This window comes from Schistocerca serialis, chromosome 1, assembly GCF_023864345.2.
Source record: "Schistocerca serialis cubense isolate TAMUIC-IGC-003099 chromosome 1, iqSchSeri2.2, whole genome shotgun sequence".
In the NCBI taxonomy this organism is placed as follows: Eukaryota; Metazoa; Arthropoda; class Insecta; order Orthoptera; family Acrididae; genus Schistocerca; species Schistocerca serialis.
This window is the reverse complement of record NC_064638.1, coordinates 611,753,155-611,766,513: the sequence shown is the minus strand read 5'-3', so window position 1 is coordinate 611,766,513 and position 13,359 is coordinate 611,753,155. Positions and strand designations below refer to the sequence as shown.

The window sequence follows — 13,359 nt, the reverse complement described above, 5'->3', positions numbered from 1 at the left end:
CCTTACCGGATTCAGTGAAAACTTCAGTTGGATGACTCCTTAACTTAAGAATGGTTTGACAGTTAATTAATTCATTCCAGAATCCTCAAGTATTGAAGAACAGTTATTAGCAGCTCTTAACTAAAATGCAGCTGCCTTTGTCAACAGGTTTTGGGTGGCAGTGTGATGACAAAAACGTGTACACTCAAATTTCTTTCGTCTAAGAATGCACAACGGGCCATAGCCGTGTTGAGATCTAACAGCCACAGATTCCCTTGCAAATTTATATCTCTTACTTTTCTTGGCATCAACCGCTCAGCGAGTTTCTGTTTTCTTAACCCGATTTCAAAAAAAAACTTTGCAATTTTCTAATGCTTTGAGTACAATAGTCTATATTACACCGTGTCATTTAACTCCAGGAGTTGAACGCTAATAACGATAAATGATATTATTGATCGCTACACCTTAGCTGATCGTCGTTATGGCGAGGATGGTGGTTTCATTAACTGAAAAATAAAGCAATAGGACGTTTTTCAGCATTACACATATTTACTTCGTTATACAGCTGCAGCAAAAAATACGCAATCGTTGAAAGAACAGTAATTACGTAACTGTATTACGTCATCTTAACAAGTCGGAAACCTGAGACGCGTTATTGTAAAGGAACCTGCTCGTCACTACATTTCATCGTTTAATTCAATCCATAACTAGAAAATTATTTCTTTTCTTTGCGTCTGAATCTAGGTTGCGCAGGCTCTGATTGTAATTGCTGTGGAACCACGGACATTGCGCGGAACTCCTTTTGGTGAAATCGTTGCTACGTTCAAACAACATTTCTCCTAAGCACAATGTTGGGAAACGATACGCCAGTGATCACTGGGAGTTAAGCAGCCACATATCTTCTGAAGCGTGCAACGCCAGCTCTGAGCGAACTGCTTTGACCTAGTATTAACTGTAATTTCCACTGACTCTTGTTTTTAGCTCGAACGACATGGAGTACGACCGTGTACGATCACTAGAAGTGCTCCCTGTGCCTGTCTTTCCGCATCTTCGCGCTACATTCATTCATATTTAGAGGAAGCGAAATAAATCTCAAAATTAGAAGAAGACAGGGAAAGAACGAAAAACAAATAACCGAATATTGGCCAGCAAAGCAGCCATTAGCGGTACTAGGGTACAAGCAAATCCCGTTACGGCAGGAAACTGCAAAAAGTCCGCCGGGAGACGAAAGAGAGAGAGAGAGAGAGAGAGAGAGAGAGAGAGAGAGAGAAAACAATTGCGCCGTTGTGATGAATCGACTGTGAAACCAATTTACATGTTTGAATTTGAAACAGCATTTGCGAGCGCGTCCGCGGCCAGAGTGAAGTCCCGCTACCGCTGGAAAATATTCCCTGGAACCTTCCCGTCGAACTGTGCAAACCTAAAAACTTAGATATAATGAAGGGAACAGGCGAGGGGAATGCTGCACCGAATCTAATAATCACAGAAAGCAGCGCAACTTAATTATGAGAATTCGCGGAATCGCACTACTTCGTCACGCTAAAAGCTAGCTTTTTTTCCCTGTTTCAGCTGACTGTCCTGTAGGCCTAATACAGATAACTCGCTGCTCCTGCCTGCGGCTCCGCCTGCAGAAAGAATCCAATCGAAACAGATAATTTACACTTGAAAATCTGCATCTGCTTCGGGCGTCCGCGTTCAGCTTGCATTACCGACCGGAAATTAGAGGACTGTGCAGTGTGTCCCTGGTTAATAGGGTGACAGCGCGGCGCGGCAGGGGGCAAGTTCTCCACGCCGCGGGCGCACGACGAACGAGAGCTGCACTCAACTATCCAATTGCGCTTGCTCCAGCACCCTATTCGAAAGACTGTGTTTGCCTAAGCTGCATTATTATTGCTAGAAAATTGAATGATTAAAAAGAAGAGAGGGGCTCCAGTTCAACGTATCATCGAGGTTGAGAGCAGTACACCTAGGGGAGGGTGACTCAGAATGTTGCGCACCAGTTGAAGGAGCTGACAGGGGAGCAGAAATACAACTTTGGAATGGCAACTTTTTTTAAAAAGTAATCCTGAGACAAAGAGAATTTTGGCATTCGGCAACAACAAGAACAATCACTGTACACAGGCTTTAAGTTCGGCAAAGGTAATGTACTGTTTGCTCAACAATGTTGTACATTACAGAAGGTGTTCAAAATAGAGACCATTACATTCAGTACTGACATAACAAACTAGTAGAAAATTCTGGCACGCTCTATCAAGCATATCAGCGGTCGCATGCAATTTTAGAACGGTGTCTTGCATAAGACAGAAAGCATTTTCAGTCTCTCATACTGACAGGCCTATTGAAATTGTAATGTGCTTCTCAATTCGTTTAATGTTACGTATCATTTCGAAGTGCCGCATATTCAAAAATCTCGATCACTTCAGAATATACAGGGTGGACATTAATAAAACCGAAAAACTGTTTGGACGGATTCCTGACTGGAAATTGAACATGTGTCCGGAAATGCACCGTTGCCAAGGTAGATGGCGCTGACAAATGACAGTTCCTCTGACCACATGCCGTGTGTTGCTTGGGTGTTCCAGGCTGCGTGATTGACGCAGCGTGCTGTTAGCAGCAGAGAACTTCGTTATTCACGATGGGAATAAGCCGAGATAGGGTTTGTGTACAGCCAAACTGATAGAAAATGGTCGAGAGGCAGCATGACTATATCGAAACAAGTGCCCTCACAGATAGCAACCACATCACACAGTATTCCAAGCCCTTTTTGGCATTCGTGTGATCATTGGTCTTTTCAGACAGACGAACGTGCAGGAAGGAGGCAGACTGTGCGTTCACCAGAGCTGGAGAACGGGGCTCTACAGAACACTGAACCGAACCCTGCAATAAGCTCCAGGCAAATGGCCCACCAACATGTGTAAGTACCTGTATGTTGACAGCGCTATAGACTGTGTTAATATCGCTGACAGCGGTATGTTGTTGTTGTGGTCTTCAGTCCTGAGACTGGTTTGATGCAGCTCTCCATGCTACCCTATCCTCTGCAAGCTTCTTCATCTCCCAGTACTTACTGCAACCCACATCCTTCTGAATCTGCTTAGTGTATTCATCTCTTCGTCTCCCTCTACGATTTTTACCCTCCACGCTGCCCTCCAGTGCTAAATTTGTGATCCCTTGATGCCTCAGAACATGTCCTACTAACCACTCCCTTCTTTTTGTCAAGTTGTGCCACATACTCCTCTTCTCCCTAATTCTATTCAATACCTCATCAATAGTTACGTGATCTACCCATCTAATCTTCAGCATTCTTCTGCAGCACCACATTTCGAAAGCTTCTATTCTCTTCTTATCCAAACTATTTATCGTCCGTGTTTCACTTCCATACATGGCTACACTCCATACAAATACTTTCAGAAACAACTTTCTGACACTTAAATCTATACTCGATGTTAACAAATTTCTCTTCTTCAGAAACGCTTTCCTTGCCATTGCCAGTCTACATTTTGCATCTTCTCTACTTCGACCATCATCAGTTATTTTGGACAGCACTATAGACTGTGTTAATATCGCTGACAGCGCTCTGCGCCCAAGGCAAAAGATTCTGTGGTCGGACGGACCAGCAGTTAGTGAGTGGATAGAGAAGTGTATGGACATGTTTTTTCTTAGTGGACACTGTGTTGCTAGGATACGCAACGTAAATTGAGATGAAATTTCTTGTAGTAAAAGATACAAGGAAAGGTATAATAATTGATGTATGGTTGATAATGTTTGGGTAGTGGAATTACTGACAACTACACATTTCCAAAAAAGTTTTGCGGCACCCGGGTTCCTAGAACTCATGTAAAAAGACGTTGACTGTGGATATTGTATCACAGACACAGTCCCTTTGACTATTCAGAGAGGTCACTAAAACCGCCCAAAGATGTAAACAACCATGCATGAGGAGCGCGTGTTAGACGGAGGGGGCCCGACACCCGATCAGTTCCAGTCATTCCACCACGAAGGAGGTTCACGGCTCGTGTTGTCTGTAGTTCAACCACGCCTAGACGGTCAATACCGAGGTTCGATCGCGTCCGCATTCTGTCCAGCCGTCTTGGAGTGAACCAAAGTGACCAGGCAGTGGTTTGAGAACGAACGTGAGCGTCCCGTAACTAGTCACCAACAAGAAATTTTATACAATTGTGACACAAATCCGAAAAAATAACAATTCAGATTCAGTTTTATTGATGGTTCGTCAGTCGTTTAAAGTGTATGGTAACTTGATCCCTTTGAAAAGGAGACAGTTACCTTGTTCAGTTCGAACTGATACACCGTCGCTAATGAGCTGTACATCTACAGCCAAGCTCCACAAATTACTGTGAAGGGTATATGTCCCGTTGTACTTGTTAGTAGAGCTTTTCGCCGTTCCGTACACGTATAAAGCGTGGGAAGAACGATTGCGTAAACGATCTGTGTGCGTTGTAATTAGCCTAATCTTGTCTTCGCGATCGGGAGCAATAATTAGGGGTTGTAATATATTCCTCGTTGTATATGGGACGTTAACTAATAATATTCTTCCTACGAGCACGCCGTAAGCCACGTTGTCGTACGAGAAAGAGCTTCATAAACATGGTAGTGTCCGTGGACCGCACTTGTTTGAGTGTTTAAAGGAGGAATTTGCATTGCCTCATCGGGTTGACGGAAGTTCTCGTAATTTTTTAAATTTCTGTGTATCAAATAAATCCGTTTACGACCCGCCTTAATACAAAAAACGGTGTCAATGTCGCGATGTACGAGGTGTCTTTTTTCTTTACTTTCGCTATTCACCCTCACTCTTCACTGTCGTCGACTACAGAGCCATTAGAGACGGAGCGGAAGCCCGTATTGGAAGAGGACAGGGGAGGACATCAACAGAATCTTCTTCCAATTTCGGCATTTGCCCGGAGCGATGTAGGGAAACTAAATGTGGCCGATAGTGATCGGACACGCAGTCTTTCAAGTACTGACAAACCGGTATTCTCAAATGGAGTATATGAGCTAATAAATGTTTACATAATAATGCATTTTAACAAGACTACTTACTACAAAATTCACATTAGCAGTTTCGGCAATTTGTTATTTTCTTGAAAATATGCAGCACTTTCTTCTTTTGCTATAGCAAATGACAAACTGTGGTTCTATTTTTACAGTGACTGCTTTCAACTGTTATCAGACATGACAAAAAACGAAGAAGAAGAAGAAGAATCGTTTCTCAACCATGACCTCTCCAAGTCGACAATAACATCATATTGCGTAAAGCAAACGAAAAAAGTGCCCGAAACCGAACTTCCTTTTGTTTCACGAAATAGAAAAGAGTAAAAAAAATTACATTTTGAAGCATTAGTATTTATAATATTAAGCACCATTTACTTTTTAATCTCAGAAGAGTTATTAAAAGTTACTGTGAAAAAAATTATTTTCAGAAACTTTACACTTGGGAAATGTGAAAAATAGTTGCCACAATTGGGTCCATCACAAAAACAAGCAAGACGGCCCTCATGAAAACTGAAAAAAAAATAATAATAACCTAGCTGCAGGGAAGGTATAATATATCTCTCAGAAGTTTACAGAATTTCTCTGTGCTTCCTTTGACGAACCGAAGGGCCCTGCTGTAGAATGTTCCTGTAAGCTTGCTTTCTGACAGTTCTGTATTGTGGCGTTTAAAAAAACAGAATGATACGCTTTTCCCCAGCAATTTTCGCCAGTATTATTTTTCTCTGCCAATTTTACGGCCATTTCCACAAGTCTTTAGCTTACATAGCAACATCTTTACCCGGAATTGTAGGTCTGACTATTGTGTTTCCGGGATTTCCTCTGGTGCACCGTACTTCATGCTGGACGGCTTCGTAAGTGTTATTTTTGGAACATTAAACTGTTAACTGGCCTTCTTCCGACTCCTCGTCCTTTTCTGAACTGCATCAATGGTTTTAGTCATATTATCGGGAGACCCTTTCTTTGATTAGCCTTCCTCAAAATCCTGTTCGAATCTGGAATATGATTCAAACAGAATGAGTGTGTGTATCAATACAGGCACACTTTAAACATGACACAGTAAAGATACCGGTTCAAGCACTGAAGGGAGTCCAGTTTACTTAATTACGGCCTACATTTGTTTAGCCAAGTAAATGCTTAATCAAACATCTAAATGAAACCGTTTGGTTCTAAACATTAGGGGGTAGTGGTTATTGAAAAAAAAAAAAAAAAGGCTCTGAGCACTATGGGACTTAACATCTGAGGTCATCAGTCCCCTACACTTACAACTACTTAAACCTAACCAACCCAAGCCAAGGACATCACACACATCCAGGTCAGAGGCAGGATTCGAACCTGCGACCGTAGCAGCAGCGCGGTTCCGGACTGAAGCGCTTAGAACCGCTCGGCCACAACGGCCGGCGTGGTGATTGCAGTTTAAGGCACTTTCCTCTACCCTTTACCCCTCCGATGCTTCTCTAACTAGTTCACGGTAAATTGTATTGACTGTTCCTGGTCAGATCTGTAGACTACAATTATAAATTCCCTCGCTTATTTGATCATGAAAAGACGAAGAGGTGCTTTACAATTATATTAAAAGGCAATTCAATTTTCCGCGTTGACTGTATTGCGATTACAGTCAAAGTGAAAAGAAACTTGTCTTTTAAGAAATTTGTGACTGATGTTATTTCTTGTCAAGCCTCATAAGCCGCTTTGCGTTACCTACAGCAGCAACGGTACCACGGAATCCTCGGACATTGCTGTGTTTCCAGTGAACATCTTGCAGTCTCATGCGTACATAATGTCTCCCCGTGGCAAGATGTCGGTCGTGGGGCTCCGTGTAGGAGCGGAAAGAAAACTGACGACCTCGGCTGTGTACGTCAACTCCGTATTGCGTCAAGTCTCGGGCGGCCAGCTAGCGTGTTTCTTCCTTTCCCCTTCGAAGCTTGGGTCAGCTGTCTCCTCGCGCTTCTGCCCACCAGCGCTCTCAAACTTCTTGCCTGTTCACTCAGAGACGACGAGTGCATTATATGTACCTGAAGAAGCGTGAGATACACTGAAAAGTTGAGACGTCTTAATAACCATTCTTTGAAATTCAAGCCTTCATCTTTTCGAAGTAGGCTCGCTAATATTCTATGCACCACTGCATACGTTCCATCCATTAAGTGAAGCTTTCACAGAACGCTAGTTTCGAAAGTTCATTTAGATACGCAACGTACGTCGAGACGGCTACTTCTGAATATTCAGTTCGACGACCGCGGCTGCTTTCTTTAGTTGTTGGGATTAGAAGGTTGTTCCACGGAGACAGATAAGGTTTTCAGGATGGATGTGAAAGTGTCTGAACTCGAAGCTACTCATCCAGCGACACCGTTGTCGTCGTGCAGAGAGCTGGTGCGTTGCTAAGATGGAGTATCATCCGAATTTGGACGAAGTTATAATATTGCCATCGAGCACGACAATGGCTGCGACGGGACCGTCTGTCGCAAAGATGTGTACGCCATTTTTTCCGGACGCTTCGAGCTATATTAATTTTGTGGTGAGGAAGCTAAAACTATGACTGTTACTTCGTTTCAGAGGTCAGCCGTATTTCCTCGCTAGCTGCAATAGTAAATACTGCTTCTGACCGACGAAATTTAGCCTTCACTGGCGGAATTCAACACATAGTTTTTTTTTTGCTCAGTTATTTAAAGATGTAGCATCATACGAAAATAGATGTGTTTAATTCGCAGATTCACAGGCTGATTCTTATGAAGCGCTGCCAGTACAATTTCGAGAAGCTTGTCTTCTTCACTGGCGGCGCTTACGGGACTTTCCTACCGACTTTTGTGTTCAAAAGAATCTTTCCTGAAGCTTAACTTATTAAACCAGCGGCAAACTGGAAGGCGAAGATATGCTAAAGTCCGCTGCAAATGTTGGAAACCTTAATTTACTTCCAGTACTACTTTCAGATCACGAATAAATCTTGACAATGAATTGTTTCTGTTTCTGTTCCACAGCTGTCTTACTGTCTGCCGCTCGCAGTAGACCTAAGCTGAAAACATGCGCGAAATACAACCAACAGGCGTTACTAGTCAGGTTCTACACTGTCACGGAACTGAGACATCAGCAACCCAGGAAGGCTTAGGAATATCAGTGGTCCATGTAACCGGCATGATGAGCACTTTTCTCAGATTATTAAGCTGTCTTAATCAAATCTTAATATCTAAAAATATGCAAGGAAATTGCAAACGGCAGTCGCAACTTCCGCCAATTTCAAAATGGCTCTGAGCACTGTGCGACTTAACTTCTGAGGTCGTCAGTCGCCTAGAACTTAGAACTAATTAAACCTAACTAACGTAAGGACATCACACACATCCATGCCCGAGGCAGGATTCGAACCTGCGACCGTAGCGGTCACGCGGTTCCAGACTGAAGCGCCTAGAACCGCACGGCCACACCGGCCGGCTCCGCCAATTTCGTGCATGGCAAATAACCACTTCAGGGTAGCGGAGATGGTCTTGCTTTCACGAAATGCATTTCAAATGATTGGCGTTGTCAACAACGCAATGTCAAAGGCAGGTAGCCATACACTACACACTATTTTTGTCTGGAAGTCCCTATATCGTCGTTAGGCTGCAGAACGACAAGGCTTATCGGACTTGCAGGTAAGTGCTGTCTGTTCTGACGCCATACAAGTGAATTTTTGACTGCAAAGTACGTATTCAAGAAAAGTGTCCCATCAGTGCAGAGGGTACGGTACCTCATAGTGTTTGTACCAATCTCAGCACACAGTGTTTTCTGCCTGAAACCGCTCCCTGTATGATCTATAGGATCAACCCAACGGACGGGTCATCTCCAAAAATACATTAAGCTTCCTGTCAATAAGATACCGCTCCTACTTTAAGGATATCGACGGGAAAACAGCCTTCCTATCTCATAGGGCATAAGGTGGCAGTCAACTAAGCACGCCTATGCCGCCCCAGTCTCGTCCAAACACTGTAAGGAATCCTTCCACTCACTCATTAGGAACTACTTTTACCAACACTGCCCTGCCGCCGAGACAACGCAGGAATGCAAGGGGCATAGCCGTAGGAGAGGTGTTTGAAACTTCGGTGACTGCAGCGATTATCACCCTTGACGTCACAACGATTGCAGTTTCCATATCTACTGCAGTTTTCTCAGACAGAGCAGGCGCGACAAATTTCAGCTGTTGCCAAACCAGCGACTATTTCTTCCTCTAGTCTGTTTATACTTAGTAACGGAAACGTGATGTATCTTTCTTTCTTTCTTTTTTTTTTTATTTTTTTTTACATTTCAAATATTGCAGCTGTGTTACAATAATGTTGACAAAAATAATTATTTTGTCAGCAATGTTATTTATGGACGTACTTGAACTTGATGCTTCAATCGTGTTTTATCATCTGTGATTGCTTATTACTCATAAACTGCAATTACAGGAAGCGATTAGGATGATGTGCTGATTTAATAATTATAAATTTATTCCATGTGTCTTCAATTATGATCCAGCTTTCGACGAAGAGTTTCTTTCCGCTAAGATCGATCTGATTAGTTTCTTTTTTCATTTATTTTTAAGAATGCAATGTCGATAGAATTCACGGTTATTTTTTTCACAGATCCTAAAAAGAAGGCTGCATTTGAATGAATATCAGTTGTAAATGTGTGTTTTGTTGTAATGCGAATGTAAATTTTATGTTGTATGTAAAAGATGTGCTATGGTTTTGTAGGATAGAAATTAACATCTATGAAATTAAAGACGAACACGCAGATAGTTGAAGTTGGGGTCGGAATGAGAGTGGAGCACACGGAAATATGGCGATGGAGGAACGAGCTGTATTTTGTGGAAGGAAGGCGTATTTTGTTGCAATGGATAAACTGTAAAGGGAAGGGAAGAGTGTTAGCGGAAAGTAAAGAACTAATTTTCTTTTTGAAGTTGTGGTAGCGTAACGAAGAGGTTGCAGGAACGGTGTAGTGGGATCATGCAGGTCAGACTTTGAATCAGTAGTATTTTGGAGTAATATTACGTTTCTAAGTTATTAGACGGAGAAGAGTCCGTGACAAGAGGGAAGAGAAGAAGACCAGAAGAGAGAAAAATGAGCTAAAATTTGTCGATGCGGAGTTTATCAAGTAAGAAGAGTTAAAAAATCAAAAATGTTTGAGCTTTTATTAAAGACGTGTGGACGGACAGAGGGAGAGAAGAGACGACGGCTGGTGAAGTTACAAACCTATTTAGTCATCAGAGAAAAAAAAACTATAGATGGACTGTGGCAGATGAATGAACGGTGTCTAAAGAAAAGTGACGCCTACGCAAAACTTTCATGTTAAGTAGTTGAAAGCGGAACCTGGCAGACAAGTTAGAATTACTATTGTCAGGACTTTGCACACATTAGTATTTGGGAAGTTAAAGTATAAAAGTAAATGGACCACCTCGCTTTTTAAATATCCCCATTGTGCGAGTGCTCATCGTTAAACTTGTATGTCGCGTTTTGGAGGTTGTCTGCAACCGAAACGTATTCAGAAATACTGTCTGGACTGTTTAGAACGTTTCGTGTTGTCAAGATATTTTGCAGCGCTGCATTTTGGGTGCCAGTAAATTTTCAGCTAATTTATTTAATTTTCAAAACGACGCATCGCCAAATTAACGGTGAGTGATAAACAGCGATGGAGCTTGGGTAAAGCGATCATCTCTCCCAGCCACAGAATCCGGAAGCACGATAGCGCAAGGTACAGAACTCTGATTTCTCATCTTTGGTTTAAAATTAACAGTTTGGTAGTACACGGCGACACGAACGCTATAGATTTGAAAAGACGCTTTCAGCTCGATTAATTAATACCTTCTTTGAGGCAGAACTTGAAAGAGAGTGAGCTGTTTATCAGTAGCTAAAATATTCGTGTATTACAGCAAAAACAAGGCTCTTCCTCACACTAAATTATATTAAGTTTTTATTTAAATGCAGGTAGCTAAACTTAGTGTTAAGGTTTTTCTAACTAGACAAAATTCAGTAGGTCTCATGCCATGTAAGATTTATCCTACTGACTGTGTACCAGAATATTACGTTACCGATAAACCACAATTTGCATAATTCAGTACATCATAGCAGATCTGGACACTGATCAGTTAAAAAGATACTCACATATACAATACGAACTAATTAGTCATTATCGTAATTTACTATTATTTATTTTATATTCTGTTTGTCTTGTAAGCGAGCATTGGAGGGAGAGAGAAAAAAAATGGCTCTGAGCACTATGGGACTCAATATCTGAGGTCATAAGTCCCCTAGAACTTACAACTACTTAAACCTAACTAACCTAAGGACATCACACACATCCATGCCCCAGGCAGGATTCGAACGTGCGACCGTAGCGGTCACGCGGTTCCAGACTGAAGCGTCTAGAACCGCACGGCCACACCAGCCGGCGGAGGGGGAGGGAGAGAGAGAGAGAGAGAGAGAGAGAGAGAGAGAGAGAGAGAGAGAGAGAGAGAGAGAGAGATTGTGTATTCGACTCCGAGTCGGTGCTATTTCAGGAAAGTTTGTTTATCAATTTAGTGTTAATCACTTTTACGGGAATACGGTGGTAACGACATGTATTTACAACTGTTGAGGCACCCAACGGTAATTCAACGAGCATCTGTGTAGAAATGAAGAGGCAGAGCCTAGTCAACAATAAAGACAGTGTGATCATAGTTTGATAGACGAACAGATTGCATAAAGAGATCGAATAATCAGCGTGGCCGCAGTTAGGACGTACAGAGCACACGTATCTATTTTTGAAACTTTTTAAGTGACACTCAGCGCCTGGATTCTAAAATTCGCTATTGTTTCCTAATAATCTGTTATTTCCAATGCGTTTGTTAATGCAGCGGTATGTGTCTACTAATCTGTATTATTCTTATATTGTTCACAAGACGCTAGTTAACCTGAGATGGTCTGCTTACAAAAAATAATGAACCAGCATAGTGAAAAATCTAGAAATATACTTCAGTTCCCTATATGTCACTTCTATAGGGACAACCATGACAAGATCAGACTTCTCAAGGTATTTATGTAGTCATTCTTCGCGCGCCTCATACGCGATTGGAACAGGAATGACCTCTTGTAAAATGCTAAATACGCTCTGCCATGCACTTCGCAATGATTTACAGATATTTTTGTGGATGTCGGTATATTTCCTAGTCAACTCAAGGATTCGTTCCATTTCATTCACTTGTTCTGAACATGTTTAGTAGTTACTGTGGGATCCTGCCCACTCGTCTCTTGTAGCCGGCCGCGGTGGTCTAGTGGTTCTAGGCGCGCAGTCCGGAACCGCGCGACTGCTACGGTCGCAGGTTCGAATCCTGCCTCGGGCATGGATGTTTGTGATGTCCTTAGGTTGGTTAGGTTTAAGTAATTCTAAGTTCCAGGGGACTGATGACCACAGATGTTAAGTCCCATAGTGCTCAGAGCCATTTGAACCATTTTTTTTCGTCTCTTGTAGGGTGCCTAGACAGCTGTTTTTTCGAATAGCTAGACAACACACAAGCAAATCATATTAACGGAGTTTATTATGTAAGTGAATTGACAATACTTAACTTGCGTATGTACAAGGTGGTGTCGCAAGCAATTGACGACATGCGAATAATCAACGTCCTTCAATGCATGCAATTTCCATGTAAGCAATTAATAACAGACCGCCAATGGCCTTGCCGCAGTTGTAACACCGGTTCCCGTCAGATCGCTGAAGTTAAGCGCTGTCGGGCTGGGTTAGCACTTGGATGGGTTACCATCCGGTCTGCCGAGCGCTGTTGGCAAGCGGGGTGCACTCAGCCCTTGTGAGGCAAACTGAGGAGCTATTTGGCCGACCTCGGTGGCCACGCGGTTCTAGGCGCTGCAGTCCGGAACCGCGCGACTGCTACGGTCGCAGTTTCGAATCCTGCCTCGGGCATGGATGTGTGTGATGTCCTTAGGTTAGTTAGGTTTAAGTAGTTCTAAGTTCTAGGGGACTGATGACCTCAGATGTTAAGTCCCATAGCGCTCAGAGCCATTTGAACGATTTTTTGAGGAGCTATTTGATTGAGAAGTAGCGGCTCCGTCTCGGAAACTGACATATGGCCGGGAGAGCGGTGTGCTGACCACATGCCTCTCCATATTCGCATCCAGTGACGCCTGTGGTCTGAGGATGACACGGCGGCCGGTCGGTACCGTTGGGCCTTCATGGTCTGTTTGGGAGGAGTTTAGTTTTAGTTTAATTAATAACAGATTACACAAGTTCATAACTCACTGCTCGTCTTTTAGCGCGGCCCTTGTAGTGCGTCTTCTAGTGCCTCTCTTTTAGTGACCGGTTTCTAGTGCGCCAGCGGGTAGCCGGCGCGTCGCTTTTATCATCTTCGTGTAGAGGCCGCTCCTGTCGTGGTGACGT

The 13,359-nt window shown here is 42.9% G+C and overlaps 1 pseudogene; it reads left to right on the top strand.

The window, feature by feature from the left end:
* The first annotated feature begins 12,633 nt into the window (after window positions 1–12,633).
* Window positions 12,634–12,751, top strand: LOC126419717 (5S ribosomal RNA; annotated as a pseudogene).
* Window positions 12,752–13,359: the final 608 nt, after the last annotated feature.